This window comes from Oryctolagus cuniculus, chromosome 13 (genome assembly GCF_051225735.1).
Source record: "Oryctolagus cuniculus isolate XC-2025 breed Fujian yellow rabbit chromosome 13, ASM5122573v1, whole genome shotgun sequence".
Taxonomy (NCBI): Eukaryota; Metazoa; Chordata; class Mammalia; order Lagomorpha; family Leporidae; genus Oryctolagus; species Oryctolagus cuniculus.
This window is the reverse complement of record NC_142879.1, coordinates 49,600,303-49,625,293: the sequence shown is the minus strand read 5'-3', so window position 1 is coordinate 49,625,293 and position 24,991 is coordinate 49,600,303. Positions and strand designations below refer to the sequence as shown.

General features: G+C 50.3%; 1 long non-coding RNA gene across 1 annotated transcript; it reads left to right on the top strand.

Annotated features, from left to right (window-relative positions):
• Positions 1-281: 281 nt before the first annotated feature.
• Positions 282-23,124, top strand: LOC103350938 (uncharacterized). Its single transcript, XR_016218963.1, has 3 exons — positions 282-388; positions 22,659-22,832; positions 22,991-23,124. It is a non-coding gene; the product is annotated as an uncharacterized LOC103350938 (long non-coding RNA).
• Positions 23,125-24,991: the final 1,867 nt, after the last annotated feature.

Genomic DNA, 24,991 nt, shown 5'->3' with positions numbered 1-24,991 from the left:
TACCTCTGGTTAGTACAATAACAGGTGATTTCAATCTTCTCATACCTCGTGTGCTTCAGCGTCTTCTCCGTGGCGAATCTGAGTTGTGTGAACATTCAGAACACATGAGCCTCCCTCTGCCCCTCTCCTCCCAAGGTGGCGCCTGTGAACCTTCTCCAGGAGCCAAATCTCACGAACAGCCAGGAACGGCCCCCCGCCTCCCACCGCCGTGAGTCATGGAAAAATACCTTCCTGAAATAACAGCAGGCTGTGATTTAACCCAAACAAAACCAGGGCTCTGCCTCCACGGTGCGCCATGCCTCTCAGGATCACAAGCTCCAACACAGCCCTGCCGGTGACATCCGGGAGAACAGAGGCCGCACCAGCTGGCCAAAGTAGCGGAAGCCTTGTAAGTCTTCCTCTGTGAGTTCAAGAGCCCTGTGTTTAATCTGGGCACGTGGCCACCTGCCCCCAGGTTCCGCAGCCCGATGGGAAATGGTGGCCGGGTTCAGGGACCGAATGTGAGCAGCAGGAATCTTACGGAAGATCGTCTTGTTTACTAGTAAGGCCGGGACGTGGTAAGGACCCCGCTCTGACTGTGTAGACGATGTCACCTGTGAAAGGACCCCGTGGCGGCAGAGCTGCCCGGCTCTCCTGGGCCTCTGACCTTCAGTCTGTCAGTGAGAGTCCAGGAATTTTCATGCTATTCAGCTCACCGCTATTGGAGGGTCTTTGTCAGGTCAGCCACGCCCCAGCTGAGGCAGCAGGCTAGTCCAGGTCCTAAAGCCCCACTTTATAATTGATTTACTAACTGCACGAAAGGGCCTCATTTCCTCTCTAGGTAAGTGGAGGTATCAGTACCTAACTGGGATGGGGGTGAGAATTAGAACCACATACACCAAACACCCAGTGCAGCGCCAGGAACAGTGCGTGGGCCACAGCACTGTCGTGTGAACCACCACTACGTATGCGATCATGATAACTACAGTCTAGCTGCTCAGCCTCCTTGAGCCTGAGTCTCCTCTGGGCAGAAAGCTTGCTTTCCTGAGAAGCGTGTGGGGCCGCTCCTCCACGCCTGCCTCCCTGTTCTCCCGCCTCTCCTCGAGACCTCACGCCTGCACGCCTCCCCTCCTGCCTCACTCCCGTGCTTGAAGTTAAGGCCTCAAGTCCGTCCACGTGCTGGCCTTTCCCCGTTCCACCTCCCTCCAGGCCTGTCCAGTACAGTCCTCCGTTCCTCTCCTGTAAAAGTTTCTGCTCAGTGTCATGCATTGGAATGTTAGAATACTGGGGGCAGGCGTTGGGTGCTGGCAGCGAAGACGCCACTTCACAGGCTTGTCTCCCACATCAAAGGGCCTGGGTTTGAGCCCCAGCTCCGCCCCTACTTCTAGCTTCCTGCTAATGCGCACCCTGGGATGCAGCAGATAATGGCTCCAGTACATAGGCCCTTCCCTGCTATGTGGGAGATACAGATTGAGTTCCAGGCTCCTGTTTTCCACTTGGACCAGCCCTGGCTATTGTAGGCGTTTGGAGGATGATGGAAGCAGATGGGAGGTCTCTCTGTTTTCTCTGCATGTGTCTGTGTGTCTCTATGCCTCTCAAATAAGTAAAATATAATACTATGCAATTTGTTAAAATATTATGCATTAAACAAATTTAATTAGTTAAAATCAGAACAGTCCCTGGCAATCAAGAAATACTCCTATGGAATACTACACAGCAGTAAAAAAAAAAAAAAAAAAAAAAGAAATCTAGTCATTTGCAACAAAATGGAGGAATCTGGAAAACATGATGCTGAGTGAAATAAGCCAGTCCCAAAGGGACAAATATCATATGTTCTCCCTGATCTGTGACAACTAACTAGAGCACCTAAAAGGAAACCTGTAGAAGAGAAACAGACACTATGAGAACAATGACTTGATCAGCCCTTGTCCTGACTGTCGAGGAATAGCTTACTATCTTATTCTTTTTAGTATTTTGTTTTTCTACTTAATACCATAGGTTGAACTCTTTATTTAACACAGAATTATTCTTAGGTGTTTAAATCCAATTTAAAATTGATCCCTGTTAAAAATAAGAGTGGGAATGAGAGAGGGAAGAGATGTACAGTTTGGCACATGCTCCCTTGGACTTACCCCTTAGTAAAGCTAAAAACTTGCCATGACTCCAAATCCCATTAAGTTGGCAGGTACCAATGCCATCTTACTAGTTAAAGTGATCAGTTTCAGTTCATAACATAAAGATAGGATTAAGTGTCAAAGGAATCACATAAATAAGACCTGTATCTGCTAATAATAATTGATAGAATTAAAAAGGAGAGAACCATCCAACATAGGAAGTGGGATACACAGCAGATTCATAGAATGACAAATGCCCTAAACAGCACTCTGGTCTCAGAATCAGCCCTTAAGGCACTCGGATCTAGCTAAAATGCACATGAGAACATTTCAGGCATGGAAAGCTAAGACACTGTGGCAAAAAATCATCTACATGAAAGATCTCTGTGAGTGAGATCCCGGTGGAAAGAAGGGGCCATCAAAGAAGGAAGTACCTTTCTCTGAAGGGAGGAGAGAACTTGCACTTTGATTATGGCTTTGTCTAAATAAGGTCAGAATTTGTGAACTCAAGAGGCTTCCACAGGCTTGGAAGCTCATGACAAGAGCCTCGGGTGATTACTGACATCATAAATAAGAGTGTCAATTGTTAAATCAACAGCGGGAGTCACTGTGCACTTATTCCCCATGTATGATCTCTGTCCTTAATGTATTGTACTATGAGAATTAATGGTAAAACTAGTCTTCAAACAGTACTTTATATTTTGTGTGTCTGTGTGGGTACAAATTGTTGAGATCTTTACTTAGTATAGAGTTGATCTTCTGTATATAAAGATCATTAAAAATGAATCTTAGTGAAGAATGGAAAGGGAGAGGGAGTAGGAGGTGGGATGGTTTGGGGGTGGGAGGGCGGGTATGGGGGGAAGAACCCCTATAATCCAAAAGTTGTACTTATGAAATTTATATTCATCAAATAAAAGCTTTCTATATAAAAAAGAAATACTCAGTAGCTTTAAGGTGATGTCCTTATATCATTTTTCCTGTCCCCACCTCCAGTCTAGTCTAGCTCCTACTATAGCAGTAGCAGACACAGTAACAATCTGGAGCTTTTAAAACACCTGTGGCTCTGGATTAGAAGAAGGGTACCTGGGAAAGCAATGCCAGCTGGGCTGGGCACCTCTCAGGGCCAAGTCTTGGACAGAGTCACCCTACTGGATGCTCACCTCCCCACCTGCAAGTCTCCCCGCTCCTCCTCACCCCCCCCCCCCACTCCACTTCACTGCCTTCATTTTGCGTGATCAGAGCTGTGCTGGTTACAGATTGCTCTTGGCTAACAAGCATCCTCTTCGAATGTAAACCCTCCTGGAAGGATGACCAGGGGCAATGATCGTTTCTTGCACAATGCAAGTGCTTGCTTTCTTGAGAACTTTGGCTCACCTGTGTGGAGAGCCTGGCATTTGCCTGACAAGGGAGGGACAGAGGCGGGAGGTGAGTCTGAGGGCAGGTGTAGGCAGACAGGGGGTGAGAGGGTGCAGAGGGGCTTAGGGTGGCACCGAGGAGGGCCCCAAGGACTCCGGGGGACACCGGGAAGTGGGAGATAGTGCCAAAAGCCCAGGGACAAATCTCATGGTTGCCAACCTGCTTCAGAAGATGTGGCTGCCTTAAGGAACAGAAAAGGAGAAGTTGTGACTAACCCGCCTCCCTAATCAGGCTCTCCCTGTGCACTCCCCACCATGGCCTCCAGGCCCCTCCTCACCCTGGCTGCCCTTAGTCTGAAGCCCACTTCCTGTGTGACTGCTCCCCCTTGGGGCTTTGACTCTCTTTTGCTTACCAGACTCCGTCAGCTTTTGCTGCAGTCCCTATGCCATCTCCCAAATGCTAACTCAACCACCGGTCTTCATGCAAGGACCTCAGCTCAGCCATTCTGTCTCCTCTTCCCGTGGGAGTCTTTCTCACCACCAGTGGCCGTGGAAGCTGCCCCGGGGTCATCCTCCCAGTGCTGATGGCTGTTCTGCTTCTGTCCCAGCCAGCCTGTGCAGGTGAGGACCTGTCCAAGGTATCACCCCGTCTCCACCTGGACCCTGACATCACAGGAGGTTGGGAGCATCCTCTTCCTCTTTTTCTTCCTTTCTCCTAAACTCAACAGCGTCCCCCACCCGGGACCAGTGGCTCTGACTGGCTCTGTAAATACTTTTGCCCAGCCACACTAGAGCTGGGGTGAATTTTATTGTTGTTATTATTCTGACCAGGGTCGTTAACCACCGAGCATAACATGTTTTCTTTAGGGAAATAACCCAAGTGCCAGACAACAGACTTAAAATGAACTTCTGTGAAATCACTGGTGCACAATGAATTTCTGAAAAACTCTCTGTGCACCTGTTTACAAGAAGATTAAGAACAAGTGGCTGCCATCCGATGGGCCTAGGTATGATTTTTGTCCCTACTTGGTGTGCAATTAGCATTCAAGACACATAATCACCTCTCCCAAGACCAGAAGCTGAAGTACAAATCCCACTCGAGTGAGGTTATTTAGATCCTCAATCAGATCGACCTGATCCAAGCCAATTATTTTTCTGGCAAAGTTAATTAGAATGTGTCTAAAATGAGTGAGATGTGAAAGGCAACTTTCCATTATTTATTCCTTTAGCTGTAGCCTTAAAGCTGGAGTCTTGTCCTTAATTTCACATTACAAGTGCCTCCGAGACAGGAGCAGACCTACATGGCAGGCTTTTAAAATTAGAACCAAACTATGTTCCTGGTGATTTCAGCTGGAATATTTAACTGAGAAGAAAGTTAATCAGAGGTTTGTAGGAGAAATTACAAGAGAAAACTAGAAGGCCTGGGGAAGAGAGTCAGACGGGAGGAAAAGAGCAGGACTTAATCTCCATGAAGCCCTACTTTCCTCACTTAAAATAGTCTGGCTCGAGGGCGTCAGCACGTGGCGCAGCGGGTAAAGCTGCTGCCTGCAGTGCCGGCATCCCATGTGGGCACTGGTTAAAGTCTCGGCTGCTCCCCTGCAGATCCAGCTCCCTGCTAATGCTCCTGGGAAGTCAGCAGAAGGTGATTTGGGCCCCTGCACCCACACGGGAGACCCAGAGGGAGTTCCAGGCTCCTGGCTTCAGCCAGGCCCAGCACCAGTTGTTGCAGGCATTTGGGGAGTGAACCAGTAAATGAAAGGTCTCTCTCTGTCTCTCCCTCTTTGTCTGTCACTCTGCTTTTCGAATAAATAAATTAAAAAAAAAAAAGACAGTCTGGCTCAAAACTCTTGAATCGGTGTAGCAGAAGCCAGCGAATCCTGTCTTCTTGGTTTTCTACCTGCAGCCGGTTTATTGTTTGACACTGGATTACATCACCCACCATTACCTAAAGAGTCTATCACTTTTTGTGGTTCTGTCTTGCCACATGTGAAATGCGATTATTCCTTCTTCTGCAAACTGGAATTTGTGGTTTACGTGGATCTGGCCTTGGAACACTTCTGACAAACATACACACACAAGAAATTGCTTTCAGGGCAAATAATTGATAAGTAATTACTTAAGAAAAATAATGAAAGGGACTGGAGCAAAAGGCAAGATCAGTGGCTGAGCTGATCTTGAACTTGAAAGGTCACGAGGTATACACTAGCAAAGGGCTTCCCCATGCATCTACTGACTTTGCATTGCCAGACCAGGGAGAGACAGAGAAGAGCCAAGGGGGAGGGGTGGGGACTGGAGAGAACCAGGTCCCTGCTCCACCCATTTTGAGCACGGGTCTGAAATCCAGCCCCTGTCTTGGCTGCTCGGAAGGCCTCTTCTCATGCAAACACAAGTCCTTTCTTTTTTATTTTTAAAGATTATTTATTTATTTATTTATTTGAAAGACAAAGTTACTGAGAGAGGAGGAGAGACAGAGAGAGAGAGAGAGATCTTCCGTCCTCTGATTTATTCCCCAAATGACTGCAACAGCCAGGGGTTGGGCCAGGCCAAAGCCAGGAGCCAGGAGCTTCATCCCCTGGGTGCAGGGGTCCAAGCACTGGGCCATCTTCTGCTGCCTTCTCAGGTGCATTAGTAGGGAGCTGGATTGGAAATGGAGCAGTGGGGACTGGAACCAGCGCCCAGTATGGGATGTGAGCATCCCACATGCGGCTTAACGCAATGGCCCACAGCACTGGCCCCACCATCACTATTTCTTGAGGCCAAGAAGTTACCTGTTGCTTTCAATCTGAGGTCTACCCAAGGAATTGTGCCATAGGGGAACCTGCCCTATGAAGGAGTCATGAGCCTCCCATATCCGTGCAGGGATGGGCTGGCCCTCATGTACCAGGGCCCTGGGGATTGGCTCCAGGGAGGCACGAACCCATCCAGCCAGGTGTGAGCCACCTTCTCAGCAGAGTTCCCTCAGAGTGCTACTGGGGCATCATGTTCCTTCTGGAAGCCTTGATCTGGGAGGACCGCTGGCCGTGTGTGACCGTCCGCACAGCAGGGCTGAGCTCCATTCTTTTCTCCCGGGAGGAGCAGAAGCCAGGGCTGTTGTGGCCTCCAAGGGCATGAGGTAGTGGAAGAGCTGAGGGTAGAGTCCTCCTGTCATTTACTTGGTTGACCTTCTTCCTCCTCCGCAAACTCCATGCATGGCCCAACAGCGGGAAATTGTGTGTGTTGTGTGTTGTGCTTGTTATTTGTGTTGCGTGTGCTATGTCCATATGCACAGGCTGTGTGTGTATGATTGTGTATGAAACATTGTGTCTTGTGTTGAGTGTATGTGTGTTGTGCATGAGTATGTGTGTGACATGCAATTGTGTGTTACGTGAGTTGTCTATATAAAGATACTTCAAAAAGTTCAGACAATAGAATTAAAAAATAAATTTACTTGGCTGAAGAAACTTTGAAATATCTGTTTTTCCATAATAAGAGTTTTGCATGGACTTTTATTTATTTTTTAAAGATTTATTTATTTATTTATTTGAAAGGGAGAGAGAGGGAGGGAGACACACACACATACACAGGGTGCTTCCATCTGCTCGTTCACTCTCTAAGTGGTTACAGTGGCTAGGGCTGGACTAGGCCAAAGCCAGGAGCCTTTAGCTTCATCTGGATCTCCAACAAGGGTGGCAGGGGCCCAAGCACTTGGGCCATCTTCCCCTGCTTTACCATGCAGCTGGGTTGGAAGTGAATCAGCTGGGACTCACACAGGTTGCTGGTGTTATAGGCAGCAGCTTAACCCATTACCCAACAATGCCAGCCCCTTGCATGAGATTTTGACGATCCCCTTATATATAAGTGTTCTGTGTGTTGTGTATACTCTATGTATGTGTGTTGTGAGTATCATATGTGTGTATTCTATGTTGTGTATTAGGTGCATTGGGAGTAGAAAGCAAAGCAAAACTTTGAGGAATTTCTTAAGGAATTCACTGTCATTCTGAAGAGCAGCCACGCCCCCAGCCAAGCCGACTTCTCTGAGCAGGACCCTGCCAGCTTCCTGGATGACCCACAGCAGGCCCCTTCCACCCCCGCCCAGGGAGATGGGGTGTGCGGGTCTCCTCCTCATAGGCTTCTTTTAGGCCCCAGCCCACTTTGCCTTTGGTCTCAGTTTTCACCGGTTGAAGTGCTGAGAATCCAGGTGGGGCACACCCACACAAAGCCTCTCCAGGTTGTGATAGCGCCCCCTATGTGGGAAAATGGGCACTGCTGCGGTTGGGAGGAGGCAGGGCGGTTGGTTCCAAGGGTTTGGAAACTTGGGCAGAGCTGTGGTGGCGTCTGGGAATAGAAAAGTGCCTCACTAGTGTAGAAGCTTGTCTTCATTTATTCTGAACCGGAAAAAAAAAGAGGGATGTTTTGTGGAGGGCAAAAAATGCATGAGTCATTTTGTTTGTCTGGTCTGCCGTGGGGAGACGGTCATGTTGCAGCAGCATACCCGCAGCCCGTGAGTGGGCTGAGACAGCTGCACAGCACGCGCTCTGAGGGAGCAGCTGGCTGTCGGCGAGCCAGGCCACCTCTGTGCCCCTGGGGCTCGCTGGGTCCCCAGTGTCTTCCACGGCCCTCCTCCTCGGTGTCAGCGCGGCCAAGCCAGCCAGGGTTTGGATAGGGTCCACACAGTCAAAAGTACACTCACAGGGATTCCAGCATTCAGCTCTCAGCCCGGGACCCATGAAGCCTGACACTAGGAGGTCCTGGAGAGGACAGAGGATGACACGCCCCTCACTACCCCCCCCCCCCAGGAGTTCATGGGCAGGGGACAGATGTGACTGCTCCCTGAGTGTAACACATTCAAGGCCACGATACAATGGCCAACAGGGTCCACCCGGGGTGCTTCTCCCCACCTTGAAACAATCCCCCAAAGGACGAGACTCACATCGGTCAACTCCGTGCCACTTTTCTGTTTTCCTAGATGCCTGAAAAAGTAATTAAACCAGAGAAGATCAATAAGGAAGGAGGAGGCAGAGGCAGATAACCCTGACTTCCTCCCAAGCTCTGTGCCGCCGCTGCTTTGGGTAGAAGAAGCGGCTCCAAGCGGTGAGCTCCTGGCTCGCTTTCCTGCTCGCTCGCCTCTGCAGAGCTGGGAGTCTGCCGTGTGACACTGGCCCCTACCCCAGAGGCTCAGGTGCCCGTTGGCCCACAGGTCCTGGGCTGGCTGGAGCCCTATCTTCTAGTGCTTTTCATTGCAAGAGGAAACAGGAGAAGTTCAAGGGTGAGCCCTGTGTCTTCACTGGGGATGGATGATCTTGATTGCTGAATGATCGAGAAAGCATAGCGCACTGAGAGCGGCTGGGACGTGGGGCTGGGCTTGCTTTCAATACCTTGTGGTCGACTGTCGCTATTTTGTGAAAACGCTGCTTTCATCACGTCCCTGCCTTGCACAAAACCCCTGGTGGGCCCTCAAGCCACACGTGTACAGTGCTTTCCCCTTGGAAAGCCAGGGGTAGCAATCCTGCCCCTCCTGGGAACAGCCCCAGCCTACACAGTGTCAACAGCTCCCCTCCTCTGTCCTGGCCTGCGTGTGCTCCTTTGAGCTTGCTCAGAACAATGCCTGCATGCGTGTGTGTCTGTCTCCACTCCAGAGCCACACCCAGCCCCGCGCCTGCCCAGTGTGGGCACCCACCAAGCCTGCCAAGCGGGATGGAGTCACTCCTCCATCCGCCCCTCAAAACCCACCGCAATGGAGCATGAACTCACTCTTCACCTCCTTCCCTCGTTTGCCTTCTGAATGGTCTGTCATGCAGAGCTGCACTACCCAGAATTCCTGGAACAAGCCCTCAGTTGCCACCCCAGCCCCTTTGTTCATCTCCCCTGTCTGCTCCCTGGATTTCCTGGCAGGCCTCAAAGCCAAGTGTGCAAGGCCCCGCCCTCCTGATGCCCACCGAGGGCAGTCCTGTGCTTTGTATAAGCAGCCTCATCTCCGAGAATGCCTCCAGGATTTTCTTTTATTTTAACTTATTTTTAATTTTTCAATTTTTTTTGCTCCAAGTATTATTTATTTATTTATTTCCCCCCTAAAAGAAACCTTTTATTTAAGGAATACAAACTTCAGGTATTTCATAAGTACAACTTTAGGAATATAGTGATTATTTTCATTATACCCGCCCTCCCACCCACTCTCCCACCCCTCCTCCTCCCTCTCCCATTCCCAGTCCCATTCTCCACTAAGATCCATTTTTGATTAACTTTATACACAGAAGACCAACTCTATACTACATAAAGAATTCAACAATTTGCACGAAAGGAAACAAAACAAAAAACTGTTCCTCAACAGTCGAGACAAGGGCTGTTCAAAGTCATTGCATCGCGAAGTTAATTTCACTTCTTTTTTGTTTTTAGAAACTAAATTAACTTTAAAGAAGCATCCAAGAATGATACAACTCTTGCAAGCACTTAGACATAATTGTAATACAACCACCTTCACGTTAACTCACACAATCCCACCCTCTGAAGAGCTGGCATTATCGCCCCCATCTGCAGCCCAGGCAGGCTGGCTCCACATTACAAGAGGCCCCAGAGTTCAGAATGAAATGAACCATTGGCCTAATCATTGCCCTGCTCACCAGCCAACTCACCTCCTTGGATCTCTGACACACTGCGCCCATCTCTGCTTTTCTTCTTAGCCACACTGGTCTTCATGCCATGGCCAAGGGGACTCAGCCCATGCTGTTCTCTGCCTGGACTGTTCTTCCCTACCCGCTTCCCTCCCACTCACACTATTCACCCCACCCTCCCAGGCCATGTAACACTCCCTCCCACTGCCCCACCGGTGCAGTTTCATACCTGCCACGCTAACTCGATGAGCATCAGCTTCTCCCATGAGAATCTAAGCTGCAAAGCAAAGGATTATGGGATGCTTGCCACTGATGCTTCAGGGGCTGGCACAAGGCCTTGCCCAATAATGGGAGGGTGCATGGTCTCCTGAGTCCCAATCTGGAGTTTCCTGGTCTCTATGTATTTTTGTTCTTTTTTTTTTTGTTGGGGAAAATATCCCTAGTCCCTGGCCAAAAAACAAAAGCAAAAAACCCTGGCCCTTGCAGCTACTGGCTATAGAAAAACATCAAATGTCTTTCCTTCTGGTTTAAATTTCCTTTCATTCCTCCTTAAGTCTGGAAAAGTGCTCACATTTCATTAAATTGATTCAGATTGAATCTAAATGAGGATTAAATATAATTTTCTGAATGCCATCAAGCTGTAATTCCTGTGTCTAAATAAAAAATAACAAACAGTTGAAAACGAGGCCACGGGTGAGATTTCATTTGGTGGTTTCAGACCTGCTGCATTTGCTACAGATAATCAGATCTGCCACAGGAGGCGTGTGTGTGCTTCCTTCCCTCATGCTTAATTTTGGCCAGACATGATCTAGGCATCCATAACTTGCAGGCCGTCTGTGTGAGAGGGAGACGAAGGGAGGAGGGGATCCCGTGCTAGCCAGAGACCTCCAACCATCTCCCTCAGCTGCAGGGCGGGGCCGCGATGGGGCATGGGCACGCGGCAGGGTTGCGCGTCGGGGTCCTGCACAGGAGGGCTCCCATCACACACAGCCTAGCTGTGAAAGTCACCGAGTCCCCTTGTTTGTGTTGGGTGAAGGCTGCCCACCGCGACACGGTTCATTGCGCTCAGATGCCAGCTCCTGGGATGATATTAAATCTCCCTACTGGATGTGAAGTCTCCAGTTAGAAAGCAATCAAAAGAATTCTCGGGAACAGGTGGGTGATAAATTAATGAACACAATCTTTGCCATCAGATTGCACTGGGGAAGAAATTAATTATTGGGTCAATGAGTAACAAAGAGGGGTTCCCGCCTCCCGCAGCCTCCGCGCCCTCTGCAATTTTGTTCTCTCCAAATCTAATTTCCATGACACACTTCAGGGAAGCACATATTGCTGGCACGGGAATGTCTTGGCCGACGGCTCATATGGGTGCTGTGACATTACAGCAAGGGGGGCTTGCTCTGCGTGCAGGGCCTGGGAGGTCCTGGGGCCGTTTTTCAGTGAAGCCCACAGTTGGTCCCCAGACTGGTAGTTCCACTCCACAGGTCAGATGCACACTGAGCTTGCGGGCTTGGACCCCAGAAAGTGGCTGTAGGTTTTATTTATATGCTAGTTCTAGGCAAATACATAAAATCTCTATTTCCGGGAGTGCACATTCTATTCCTGCTCACTGGGTGAGCCAGTGTCCTTGTGAGAGCGGCCAAAGCCCAGTGCTCTACACAGTCACACTTGCAGCTCTTTAATTTTTTTTTTAAGATTTATGGTATTTACTTCAAAAGCAGAGTGACAGAGAGAGAAGGAGAGACAGAGAGAGAGAAAGATCTCGCATGCACTGGTTTACTTCCCAAATGGCCCCAACAGCCGGGGCTGGACCAGGCTGAAGCCAGAACTCCATCTGGGTCTCCCACGTGGGTGTCGGGGACCCAAGCACTTGGGCCATCTGCTGCTGCTTTCCCAGGCGCATAGCAGGGAGCTGGAGCATCTCGAGCAGCAGTTCACCTGCTGAGTCACATGGCGGCCATCCTTGTAGCTTCACACAGGGCTGTGGTGCTGGCTGGAAGCTGACCAGTGCTGACATGCCAGGTGACTCTGGGATGCTGCTGCTGGCCTCTGACAGCCTCGTCTCACAGGTCCACACCCTGCGGGCCCTCCTGGCCCGTGCCACAAGAAATAGGGTGGCTGCTTCGCTGTGGAGTGGGAGACTTAGCCTGTTAGGGCAAGGGGAATGGTGCTTGCCACGAGCCAGGTCTCATTCCAGAGAGATATATTCAACTCTGCCAAGCACCCAGGAAGTGAGTAATTGTCAGCCCTGGCTCTGACATGAAGAACAAGCCTCAGAGGGCGTGTTTTGTTCTCCTTGAGCTAGACAACGACTCCTGGCTAATAGAAGCCGGTACGTCCAATGCCGTGGCTCTGCCTTCCGCCTGCACTTGTCAAGGCTGTCCAGATATGCCGCTTGGTTGTCTTCGTCCGGCTTCACCTTCAGCGGTGAAGGTGAGGCAGTGATTGAGTGGGAGAAGGAAACAGGCTGTGCTCCCAGGACTGCGGCTGGAGGAGCCAAAGGCTCCTTCCTTCCTGTTGCCCCTTCACCACTCTCCAGGCTTGGGGAGGAGCCCAGGGACCAGCTTCCATTGCACCCCCACCCCCCGCCCCGGGGTGGCCTGAGTGTCTGGCTCTGGTCCCGCCACTGCTCTGAGAAGTCCTCTTACCGTGAACAAATCACTGCTCAGTTTCCTCATCAGTGAAGTGAGAACCATATCTTTCCACGACCTGACACGTAAGGCAGCAAAAACTGTGCAATGCATTTGTAATCTGCAATGACCGTGCAAACGCAAGCTCCACTCTGTGTTAGGGGCACACAGGTGCTCCAAAGTGATAAGGCACAGTCTCACACTCAGTAGGACACCGTTGATTAAAAACGACAGGAAACAAGAAGGAATGGCAAAGATGTGGAAAAGTCAGAACTCGTGTACTTCTGGTGAGAACATTAAATGCTACAGCCAGTAAGGGAAATAGTATGGTGTCTCTGCCAAAAATGAAGACTAGAATTCCTGAATGACCCAGCCATTCCACTCCTGGGTATTAAGGGGTACTCCAGAGAGCTCACAGAAAGGGGCTGGTGCTGTGGCTCGGTGGGTTAAGACGCTGCCTGTGATGCCAGCAGCCCATACTGGAGCTCCAGTTTGCATCCTGGCTGTTCTGCTTCTGATCCAGCTCCCTGCTAATGCACCTGGGAAAGCAGCCGATGATGGCCCAAGTCCTTGGACTTGGATCCTGGCTTTGGCCTGGTCCAGCCTTGGTCATTGTGGCCATTTGGGGAGTGAACCAGTAGATGGTTTGTGTTTTTTTGCTTTTCTCTTGGAACCTGTATTTTGAGAGAACTAGGCATGAGTTTCAAAATTTTTTGCACTGGAATAAACTTGTGTTTTAACTCCATTTTCCATTAACTTTTTGAAGTACCCTCACATACCAAAACAAATACAAAGCAGCACGTCAGAGAGCTATCTGTGCACCCGCAACCCTGGTGGCAGTGCTCACAACAGCCAAGAGGAGGAAGCAGCCGACGCGTCCACCGACAGACAAATGAGTGAAGGAAGCATGCTATTGCCACACGAGAGAATATTATTCAGCATTAGTTCTGATGCGTGCTAGGGCATTATGCGAAGCAGCCACAAAGGACAAATCAGCGATCCCACTTCCATGAGGCAGAACGTAGAGACAGAGAGTAGAAAGAGGGTTGTCAGGGGCTGGAGGAGAGTGTAACGGATGCTATTGCACGGGCAGAGTTCCAGTCTGGCAACATGCGGGGGTTGTGGACACGGATGGTGGTGGTGGGTGCACACCACCGCAAATGCACTTAGCTGCTAAAACCGGCTCGAATGATAGACTTCAGGCTGCACACGTTCCCGGCGGGGACACTGTTTCCACTGAGGGGCTGTCTTTGCACTGCTCATGGTCTCCTTGGTGGCCTGGAGGCCCCTGCAGCTCCACTTTTCCTGCCTTTCCCAGCCAGGCCCACTTGGCTGTGAGAAGTTGATTCCCTCAACAACAGAAAAGAATCTGGGTGCTGGGCAGGCTTTCTGAGGACGGTTCATGGTGGTGAGAGGGAAATGGGCCCAGGGCTGGACTGCCTGGGCGCAGACCCCCGCTGTACAGCTTCCTGGCTGTCCATGGCGGCCCGGGTCTCTAGCCTGCCTGGACTCTCAGCTGTAAATGGAGATGACAATAGCAGCCCGCACCTCAGAGTGTTGTGAGGCTTAAATGGGAGACTCAGGAAATGTGAGCTTTTTTTTTTTTTCTTAAACACTCTGTGCTAAAAAGATTTATTTATTTATTTGAAAGGCAGAATGAAAAAAGAGAGGGAGAGAGAGAGAGAGATTTCATCAGCTTGTTCACTTCCCAAATGGCCACAATGACCAGGGCTGGGCCAGGCCAAAGCCTGGAGCCTGGAACTCCATCTGGGCCTCCCACAAGTGAGTCAGGGGCCCAGGGATTTGGGTCATCATCTGCTGCTTTCCCAGGCACATCAGCAGGGAACTGGGTCAGAAGCAGAGGAGCTGGGCCTTGGAATGCACTCAGGGGTCACAGATGGTGGCCTAACCCACTGCCCCGTGATGCAGGCCCCAGCGATTGTACATTGCAAAAGAAAGCAGGAACCACTTCCATGATGCCAGCCCTGGGTGCAGCACTGACCGAGTTGTGCTCACGTTTGTAGTCGGCCCAGGGAGCCCACTAGGGCATCTTTGAGCGGTTGACAGGGCCGTTATTCGCCCTTTGTGGTTGGCCTCACCCTGCAGGCCCTCTCTCAGGAGGAGCCTCCAGGAGCCTGCCTGAGCTGGGAGGGAAGGGCAGAGGAGGAATCATCTTCTCCCCAGCCCTAGAGTCTCCAGGACCCTTACAGACCCTCAAGAAGCTGCTCCACTCCTGCCTCTGGCTCGCCCTCGCCCACTGCTGGGGCAGACGAATGGGCCTCCAAGATGAGGGTCCCTGCACCAAGGGTAAGGAAGGTGTCACCAGGCCCGTGTGAATGGCGCTGGCATAATGACAGCCTCGGACCACATAGCCAAGAGGTTGAGATTGAGCTAAACCTTGCAAGACCTCATCGCTGCGTGCCATCATTAACCTCAGAAGAAAGCATGATCTTCGTGTCGGAAGCCTGGGCTGCAATGCCAAAGGCCATTTAAACCCAGATGGGGCTGACAGCAGCTCCCTAATGCTGCAAGCAATGGAGAGGTGGAGACCCAGACGTGCTTTAGATTGATGGCACCTGGGTTCTGGAAACTCCACCAGAATGAGCAAGATGCCACTGAGAAGGCAGAAGCAAAGAGTCGGGAACAGGTGTGGAGGGGCTGGCAGAGCCGCGGTGATTCAGGGGAGAATTCAACCACGTGTCCGGTGGACAGGAACATGCCCTTTTACAAACCGCTGCTCACATTAATCAGGAGGAGAGGCCTGGGGCCTGGAGTGACCCCAGCTGAGCTGATTCATGCCATGCTGCCCCGATGTCCTCATTGTGAAGTTATCCAAGACCCAGCTACCTGGGCTTCGGGTGAGGAGGCAGCCAGCCTGCTGCGGACAGAAGCATGGTTTTCTCTAAAGGGAGTGCCCCTTGCTGGGAAAGGCAGGAGCCATAGCAGGACGTCAGAGGCTACGACCAACAGCTGTGTGTGCACTGTGCATCGCTGGGCAGGTCACTGCCTCCAGCCGTCACCACACGGGCTCTGTCCAGCTTCTGTCCGGCTTCCAGCAGGTATACTCTGGTCGTGCTGGACTCGGGCTGGCGTGGCCTGATTCAGCAATCTGCCTGAGGTGGCTTGGAGGCTGACGAGTGGGGAGTGGCAGAGCCCAGGGAGCCCCCTGCCCATCCCGCCACACACACAGGCACAGGGTCTATGAATCCGCAGCCCGTGGGTGGCAGCTCAGACAGGAGCTGTAGCAGCTCTGACTGCCTGTAGCTGTGGCGTGCTGGCTAGCCCACCACTGGGTGGCTTTCCCTCCTTCTAGTTCAGGTCGCCTCCCTGGCTGCACGCTCTGGGATGGCGACCCCATCTCAGATGAGACTCTGTCCCGCACTCTGTTTTCCAGGAGCCCACACCAGGACACAACATGAGGGTGAGGGGAGCCTTCCTCCTCTTCTGGGGCTCCGTGGCTGTCAGTGGGCTCACCAGGGTGTCAACCTGTTCAGGTGCACCTGGTGGTGAAGGAAAGCTGCTCCCTGACCCTTGGCGGTCCCAAGAGTGTAACAGGGGACCTTGGCCGGCGCCGCGGCTAATTCTCTACCTGCGGCGCTGGCACACTGGGTTCTAGTCCTGGTCGGGGCGCCGGATTCTGTCCCGGTTGCCCCTCTTCCAGGCCAGCTCTCTACTGTGGCCCGCGAGTGCAGTGGAGGATGGCACAAGTGCTTGGGCTCTGCACCCCATGGGAGACCAGGAGAAGCACCCGGCTCCTGGCTTCGGATCAGCGCAGTGTGCCGGCCGCAGCGGCCATTGGAGGGTGAACCAACGGCAAAGGAAGACCTTTCTCTCTGTCTCTCTCTCTCACTGTCCACTCTGCCTGTCAAAAACAAAACAAAACAAAACAAAAACAGGGGACCTTGGGAAAAGTCATAAGCGAGGATCACGCCAAGCGGCACATCCACCAACCCCAGTGTCCCCCGTAAATGTTACAAGGAGGTGTCAGCATAGATCAGAGCTGGAGGCTGCCAGCCCAGTCACACTCCTCTGGCTCAGCTGGCTCTTCTGGAAACTGGAGACGACGCTCTGCGATGACAGTGGTGAGCAAGTCTACAAAGCAGCCGCTGCTCCAGGAGTGTTATCGCTAGGGTGGTCTCTCTGACCCGGGCTCGTCTGCGCCAGAGACTGCAGTAACTGTTAGATGCTGGCCCTTCCTTTGGCTCAGGAGGCGACTGGAGCGAGTGAGCTTCCAACCATTGTTCCTGGAGAAAGCTGGAAAGGAACCATGGGTCTAAACATGAGCATTTTAGACTCGGAAACCAAATTGATTTTCTGTGTTTGCTTTTGTTTGTTTCTGCACTGTGACTGGGGAGGCTTAGGGCTGACAGAGGTCTGTCTCAGTAGATTTCTGACTTGGGCCTGAGCGGCCGTGGAGGGCAGGGCAGAGCAGAGCAGACTAGAAGTGCGGGGGGAAGATGCAGACAAAGCAGCAGGACTGACACGGAACTTGGGGAATCACTGCCGCCGGGGCAATGGTGACGCCCTGGGGGGAAGCTGGAATGGGCGCTGGGGCTTTCCAATCCGTCTGGAAAGTGGGCACCCAGGCACATGTGACGTCATTCTGTGCCACTACAGTGGTCACACAAACCCGAGGATTTAGTTTACCCTGGGGATTGATGCAGCCATGGGCCTGGGCTGCTGGACGTGGCCAGGTCGACTGTGTAGGAATTCTACGGAGTTCTGCTTCTGACAGCCACAGAGTCACCAGGTGCAGACAGTGCAATGTCAAAACCAAGTGTCCTGTGGATACTCAAGACTCTAAAACAAAGGCACTTTTTTGTTATAAGTTGGACGTGTGCTCATCCTAGAGACACAGAAGAGTATAAGAGAAAATAAAAATAAAATAAAAATCACTGGCTTTCCTACTGTTCTGACACCACTCTCCAACAGCTGTTTTCATTTTTTAAAAGATTTATTTATTTATTTGAAAGGCAGAGTTCACAGAGAGAGGAGAGGCAGAGAGAGAGAGAGAGAGAGAGAGAGAGAGAGAGATGTCTTCCATCTGGTGGTTCATTCCCCAATTGGCTGCAATGACCAGAGCTGTGCCAATCTGAAGCCAGGAGCCAGGAGCCAGGAGCTTCTTCTGGGCCTCCCATGTGGGTGCAGGAGCCCAAGGACTTGGGCCGTCTTCTACTTCTTTCCTAGGCCATAGCAGAGAGCTGGCTCAGAAGTGAAGCAGCCGGGTCTCAAACTGGTGCCTATATAGGATGCTGGTGCTTCAGGCCAGGGCATTAACCCACTGCACCACAGCGCCGGCCCCACATTCCTTCCCTCCCTCCCTTCCTTCCTTCCCTCCCTCCCTCTCTCTGTCTCTCTTATTTATTTATTTGAAAGGCAAAGTTACAGCGGAGAGAGAGTCTTCCACCGTGGTTCACTCTCCAAATGGCCACAACAGCCAGGGCAGGATCAGGCCAGAACCAGGAATCTGGAACTCCATTCGGGTCTCCCAAGTGGGTGGCAGGTGCCCAAGTACTTGGGCCATTTTCTGCTGCTTTCCCAGTTGCATTAGCAGGGAGCTGGATCAGAAGCGGGGCGGCAGGGACAAGAGCCAGCACTCTTGATGGGGCGTGCCGATGCCACAAGCAGCGCTTAACCTGCTGTGCCATGACACTGGCCCCTCCATTCATTTTTTTATACACATTTAAACTTTTTCAGGAGATTGGAATCATCTTACATATATGCAAATTTATATGCTGAGCTTTTTTTTTTTAGAGAAAATATGTAGTAACCCCTTCTCCATAGTCTCACTTTCCATGGTTCCAGTTGCCTATAGTTGTTCACGGCTCAAATATATTTATGGAAAATTCTAGAAACAAACAATTCATAAGTTTTAAGTTGCTATTCTGAGTAGCATGAGAAAATCTTACCCCTTCCCACTCCTTCCTGCCCGACACAAAAATTATCCCTTTGTCCAGAGCACATAGCTGTTGAGAGACCACACTCGCATAACTTTCATTACCACGTATTATTATCATTGTTCTGTTTTATTATAGGTATTGTTGTTGATCTCTTACTGTGCCTAGTTCATCAGTTAAGTTTTCTCGTAAGTGTGTATACACGCATGGGGAAAAACGTGCTGTGTGCTCGGCTTCTGCACTCCCTGGAGTCTCAGGTATCTCCTGGGGGTCTTGGAACGACTTGTTTGTGGATAGAGCAGGACTTCTGTATTTCTGTACAACAATTACTAGCAATTATTGCTTTTAAATGTTAATGGTTATCAGTCATTCTGCTCTCTGGCTGGGCATCCTTTATTTAATTAATTTTCTATTGTTGACCATTTTGGCTTTTTCTGAATTTTGTAATAATTGACACTCTAATAACTACCTTTATACAGCATTGTTTAACTTCCTTTATGGTAGTTTTCTTAGGAAAGCTGCTGTTGCTGCTTTTGCTTCTTCTTCTTCTTCTTTTTTTTTTTTCTGGACAGGCAGAGTTAGATAGTGAGAGAGAGAGAGACAGAGAGAAAGGTCTTCGTTCCATTGGTTCACTCCCCTAACGGTCGCTAAGGCTGGCACACTGCGCCAATCTGAAGCCAGGAGCCAGGTGCTTCCTCCTGGTCTCCCATGAGGGTTCAGGGCCCAAGCACTTGGGCAACCCTCCACTGCCTTCCTGGGCCACAGCAGAGAGCTGGACTGGAAGAGGGGCAACCGGGACAGAATCCGGCGCCCCAACTGGGACTAGAACCCGGTATGCCGGTGCTGCAGGTGGAGGATTAGCCTAGTGAGCCGCTGCGCCGGCCTGCTTCTTCTTTTTAGATTTATTTTATTTATTTGAAAGACAGAGTGACAGGGGCAGGGGTAGAAAGACAAGGAGATCTTCCATTGCTGGTTTACTCCCTAAATGGCTGCAACAGTAAGGGCTGGGCCAGAAGCCAGGAACTGCATCCAAGTCTCTCACATGGATGGCGAGGGTCCAAGCAGCTGGACCGCCTTCCTGGTGCTTTCCCAGACGCATAAGCAGGGAGCTGAGTCAAAAGTGGAGCAGCCAGGACTCGAAGCAGCACTCCAATATAGGATACCGGTGTCACTGGTGGCAGCTTAACCCACTGTGCCACACCAGCCCCAGGATCACCTTTTTTTTTTTTTAAGATTTTATTTATTTATTTGAGAGGTATAGTTATAGACAGTGAAAGGGATAGACAAAGCGAAAAGTCTTCCATCCGCTGGTTCACTCCCTAGGTGGCCGCAATGGCCAGAGCTGAGCCGATCCAAAGCCAGGAGCCAGGAGATTCTTCCAAGTCTCCCACATGCGTGCAGAAGTCCAAGTGCTTGGGCCATCTTCCACTGCTTTCCCAGGCCATAGCAGAGAGCTGAATCGGAAGTGGAGCAGCCGGGACTCGAACCAGAGCCTATATGGGATGCCGGCATTGCAGGCAGAGGACTAATCTACTGGGCTGCAGTGCTGCCCTCCAGGATAGCTTTTTAGAATTAGAATCCCTGGGACCAGGAGAGCCCTGGCCAGGTACCAGCAAATTGCTGTCTGGAGACTTGGTCAGTTTTTATGCACACCATTTCTGCTATCACTTTCGTTACCTTGTGGCAAGATCAATTTATAGTAAGTTATTTGGTAGGAGTGGGAAAGCTTTTATTACTCTACTCTGGGCTTTGGACTCTGTCAGTGAAGCCCCATTATGGGCTAAGTCAAATGAACTCAGAACACCCACCCTGGCCCCTGCTCATCAGTGTAGGACCAGGAGCAGAGAGAGACGTGCTTGTCAGGGTTTCCCTGCTTCCTGGGCTGCAAATCCTGAGTCTTCAGGGCAGGAGGGCAACAGGAAGGCACAAGCCTTCCTCCTGCTGTCATATGACCCCTCTCCGCACAGAGCACTTGTGACACAAATGTGGGGTCTTCCCACACTGACCAATTCTCCAGCTCAGTGGCATTCAATTCAATTCAATTCAATTCAATTCAATTCAATTCAATTCAATTCAATTCAATTCAATTCAATTCAAACACTACCTGTAATTTGCACAGATCCCACAGGCTGAGGCCTGAACCTCACAAACTAGCCCAGCTTCAGACATCAATTGCGCGTGGCTGCAACATGCTTGAACATTGCACGACCTCGTTCTCAGGTTTGATCACGTGCTAAGGTGGTTCACGGAACTCCAAGAAACAGTTAACTTGCTGGATTTCCGGTTTACACAAGGAAGAGAGTGATGCACAGGGCCAGGGCTGGGGGAAGAGGCTCGGAGTTCCCGTGCCCGGCACAGGTGCGTCACCTTCCCTCACACGTTCACCAGCCCCAATCCCTCAGAACCCTACCCAGCTGGGACTGTGTTCCATTACACGGGCACGGTTGATCATGTTATTGGCCACTGGTGAATGACTCAACCTCCAGCCTCTCCCCTCCCCAGAGGTAGCAAGGCTGATAGTTCCAACCCTTTAATCACAAGGTAGGTTCCCCTGGCAGCTCTCCCTGACCCCAGCACCCTGAGACTATCTGGGAAACCCCAGGACATTAGCATACAAAAAGTATGCGTCCTCTTGGGTGGGGCTGTATCACAAGTTACAGTGGGACTGCTGGGTTTGAGGGACAGGAAGTCGCCAGTCATCCCAGATAGCTTTGATGGGCCTGGATCCCCCAGTCTTGGGTCCTTGCCTGATGATCAGTGCTAGGCTGTGCTTCTGAGAGGCCAGGCTTGCTGAGTCTGATACCCCTCTCCGGGTTTCATGCATAAACCAGGCCCTTTTGAGCACTGGAGCTTGGCTCAAGGGAGGGCACTGGCTGCTGGCAGTGGATTCAACCTGGGCCAGTAGGATGCCTCGCAGGGCCTCCCCCACCCCTCCCCTGGGCCTTTCTTCTCACTCACATCAGGTGGGGGAGGTGGTGGGCAGGAGAAGGGCTGGGTCAGTGCTATCCATAAGAAATTCTGGGGGAAATTAAACAAAGGCTCCAAACAAAATAGAATGAACACATGCTCTTGATTTTATTCAGCTCATCAGTTAAGGAGTCCCCAACGCTGGTTCAAATGGCATTTGAAGTACCAGGATTTATGCTTGTATAGTCCACTGGGAAAGGTACACTAAAATAGATTTCCAACGTTTGCGACAAATCTGGCTAATGAGCTACAGGGCAATGGATCAGTAGGTTCTCTTTTAACTGGATAGGAGTCGTTTGCATCTCTACTGGATGTCTCCTATGCGAACTTAGCAGATTTGAGCCCTGAATCAGGTGTCAAGGACAAACGATAGTCTGCGCTCCCAGAAATGAGGGTAACCTTGTGTTGGATGCTGAAGAAGCCTCCATGTGACTTTGGGAACATGTACTTGTCATCCCCTTGGCCATATTTCCAGATCTTGGAAACTTTTTGTCAACAACATGAGCGTATAAAACTCTGCAAATGCCACTCAAAGCATACACTCTGGTGTGGCTACTTCACAAGACAGGCGTCTTCGTCTATAAAAGTACCCCTAGAACTTGGAGGGAAGCAGTTGCCAAGCTAGCTGGAACTCTGCCCTGAATCTGTGTCTTAGGTGAGATGCTTATGTTCTCTCTTATTTTTGAAATATTTATTTATTTATTTGAAAGTCAGAGTTACAGAGAGAGAGGGAGAGACACAGAGAGATTTCTATCCCTGGCTAATTCCCCAGATGGCTGCCATGGCTGGGGTTGGGCCAGGTCCGAGCCAGGAGTCAGAAACTTCATCCAGTTCTCCCATGTGGGCGGCAGGGGCTCAAGCACTGGCACCATCTTCTGCTGATTTTCCCAGGCCATCAGCAGGGAGCTCAATCAGAAGTGCAACAGCCAGACATGAATCAGCCCCACGTGGGACCGTAGTGTCACAGGCAGAGGCTTTACCTGCTACGCCACAGCACAGGCCCTTCATCCTTTTTTCTTTTAAAGGAAAAAAAAAATGGACTTGTGAGCACTGCCAGAATTAATTCCTTTTCTAGGGATAGAATGAAAATCAATTCTGACTTTACAAAACCTTTTCCCTGCTCTTCCAGTCCTGCGTTTGCTGTTTTAGCGACAGCCTGCTTCACAGCGGACGGGGCTGGTGGTTATGCCTTCATCGCTTTGCAGTGCTTCTCATCCTCAGTTGCACATTGAAACATCTTGCTCCCAGCTTTCCTTCTCGGGCTGCTTACATCAGAAGCCCTAGGAATGGGCCCAAGACTCAGGTTTGTTTTATAGCTCCTGGAGGTAGTACTCACTGACCTTGGCAGTGAGAGCCCAGCACTGGGGGTGCGGCGGTGGCCACCCAGACCTGCCTCTGAATGGGAAGAGCTCCTTCCCCAGCAATTTCCCAGCCCTTGCCTGCTGTGTTCTGCTCCCCAAGGCCTCAGAACTAACCAGCCAGCTAAAATGCGGCCGGAAGGCCACTCAGAGGAGTGGGGCAGCCAGACCTTCCATCTCCTGAGAGGGAGTGAGTGACAGCCTTTTCAGCTGCTCTGCTGGAAGCTGGTCTCCCAGGTAACAGCAACTGGCATCAACTCCTTAAAAAAAAATGCAGCTTTAAGGGGAACTCCCACCAGGGTTATAAGTCCCCTTCCTGCAGCCCCTCTGCATCGTATGGGCAATATGTAGGATATTCTTGGACCGTGGTTCTTAAATTTGAGCTATATCTTCTATGAAAGTATACCTCCCCAGGGAGTTTAAACTCTGATCAAGCTTTGCTATAACCACTGGATGGATGGATGACCATTTCTGAAATTTTTTTGACACCACTTTTTAAAACACTGTTCATTATATTGTTCACAGTCACTTAAAAGGAGCCTTAACAACACATCCCTGTTAGAGTTAATGACAGGAAAGTATTTCTTTGAATAAATGGGGTAATCCTTTAATCAGACAATTAGAACCATTTTCGCTTTCACATCAAGACAGAGCCACTTTTACCACTAAATTACACCACTTCCTGCTAGCCAGGGCCTCTTACATAATAATTTTCAGTTCTCCTGTGCCCCTTATTTAAACCTCAGCTGTACAGTTTGCGATCTCTTCCTCTTTTAATTTTTCCTACATGAGTACTTAATGGGTGTGTATGGGATGCCAGGCCCATACATGCATTATTTCATCTAAACTCAGCCAAGCGAGCATCCTGTGAGTGAGGACTTGCGGGGGAACATGCACCTGCCACCCTGCCATTCTGCCTCCTCCGAGGCCTTGCTGAGGCAGCTGCTGGCTCAGAGAAGGGCACCTGGGAACCACTGTGGTCCCCCTTGGCTTTATCCCTTTGGGCTATGGAAGTACCAGGGAAGACCAAACCTAAATACGAATCCGCTGCATGATCTTGAACAAGTCTTTTAGCTTTCTTAAATCCTGATTTCCTCACCTGTAGAATGGAGCTATGCACTCTGGCCTCAGAATCAGCCCTAAAGGCATTCAGATCTGGCTGAAAAGCCCATGAGAGTATTTCAGGCATGGAAAGCCAAGACACTCTGGCAAAAAGATCTCTGTGAGTGAGATCCCAGCGGAAAGAACAGGTCTTCAAAGAAGGAGGTACCTTTCTCTGAAGGGAGGAGAGAACCTCCACTTTGACTATGACCTTGTCTAAACAAGATAAGAGTCGGAGAACTCAGAGGGCTTCCATAGCCTTGGAAACTCATGACTGGAGCATAGGGAGATTACTGATGCCATAGACAGGAGTGTCAATTGGTAAAGTCAACAACAGGAGTCACTGTGCACTTACTCCTCATGTAGGATCTCTGGCCTTAATGTGCTGTGCATTGAGATTTAATGCTATAACGAGTACTCAAACAATATATTTCACTTTGTGTTTCTATGGGGGTGCAAACTGTTGAAATCCTTACTTAATGCATACTAAACTGATCCTCTGTAAAAAAAAAAAAAAGAAATTATCAATTCCCAACTTGACTCTCACTGGGATTAAACATGACAATAGGTCTGCTCTGATTTCATCATCATTAAAAAAAAATCATCTATTATTTTTCACTTTATGTTTCTGTGTGGGAGCAAACTGTTGAAATCCATACTTAATGTATACTAAGCTGATCTTCTGTATATTAAGATAATCGAAAATGAATCTTGATGTGAATGGAAGGGGAGAGGGAGTGGGAAAGGGGAGGGTTGTGGGTGGGAAGGACGGTATGGGGGGGAAGCCATTGTAATCCATAAGTCGTACTTTGGAAATTTATATTCATTAAATAAAAGTTTAAAAAAAAAAAAAAAGAATGGAGCTATGTATACCTACCTGATCAGAGCCAATTTGACTCAGGAACAGAAACTCCAAGGGGGACATGGGCAGCTCCTGGGGCCCCGCGTAGGCTAGTGGAGGTCCTGAGGGAAGCAGAGGGTCCCCAGGCTGCTCGATGTCCCC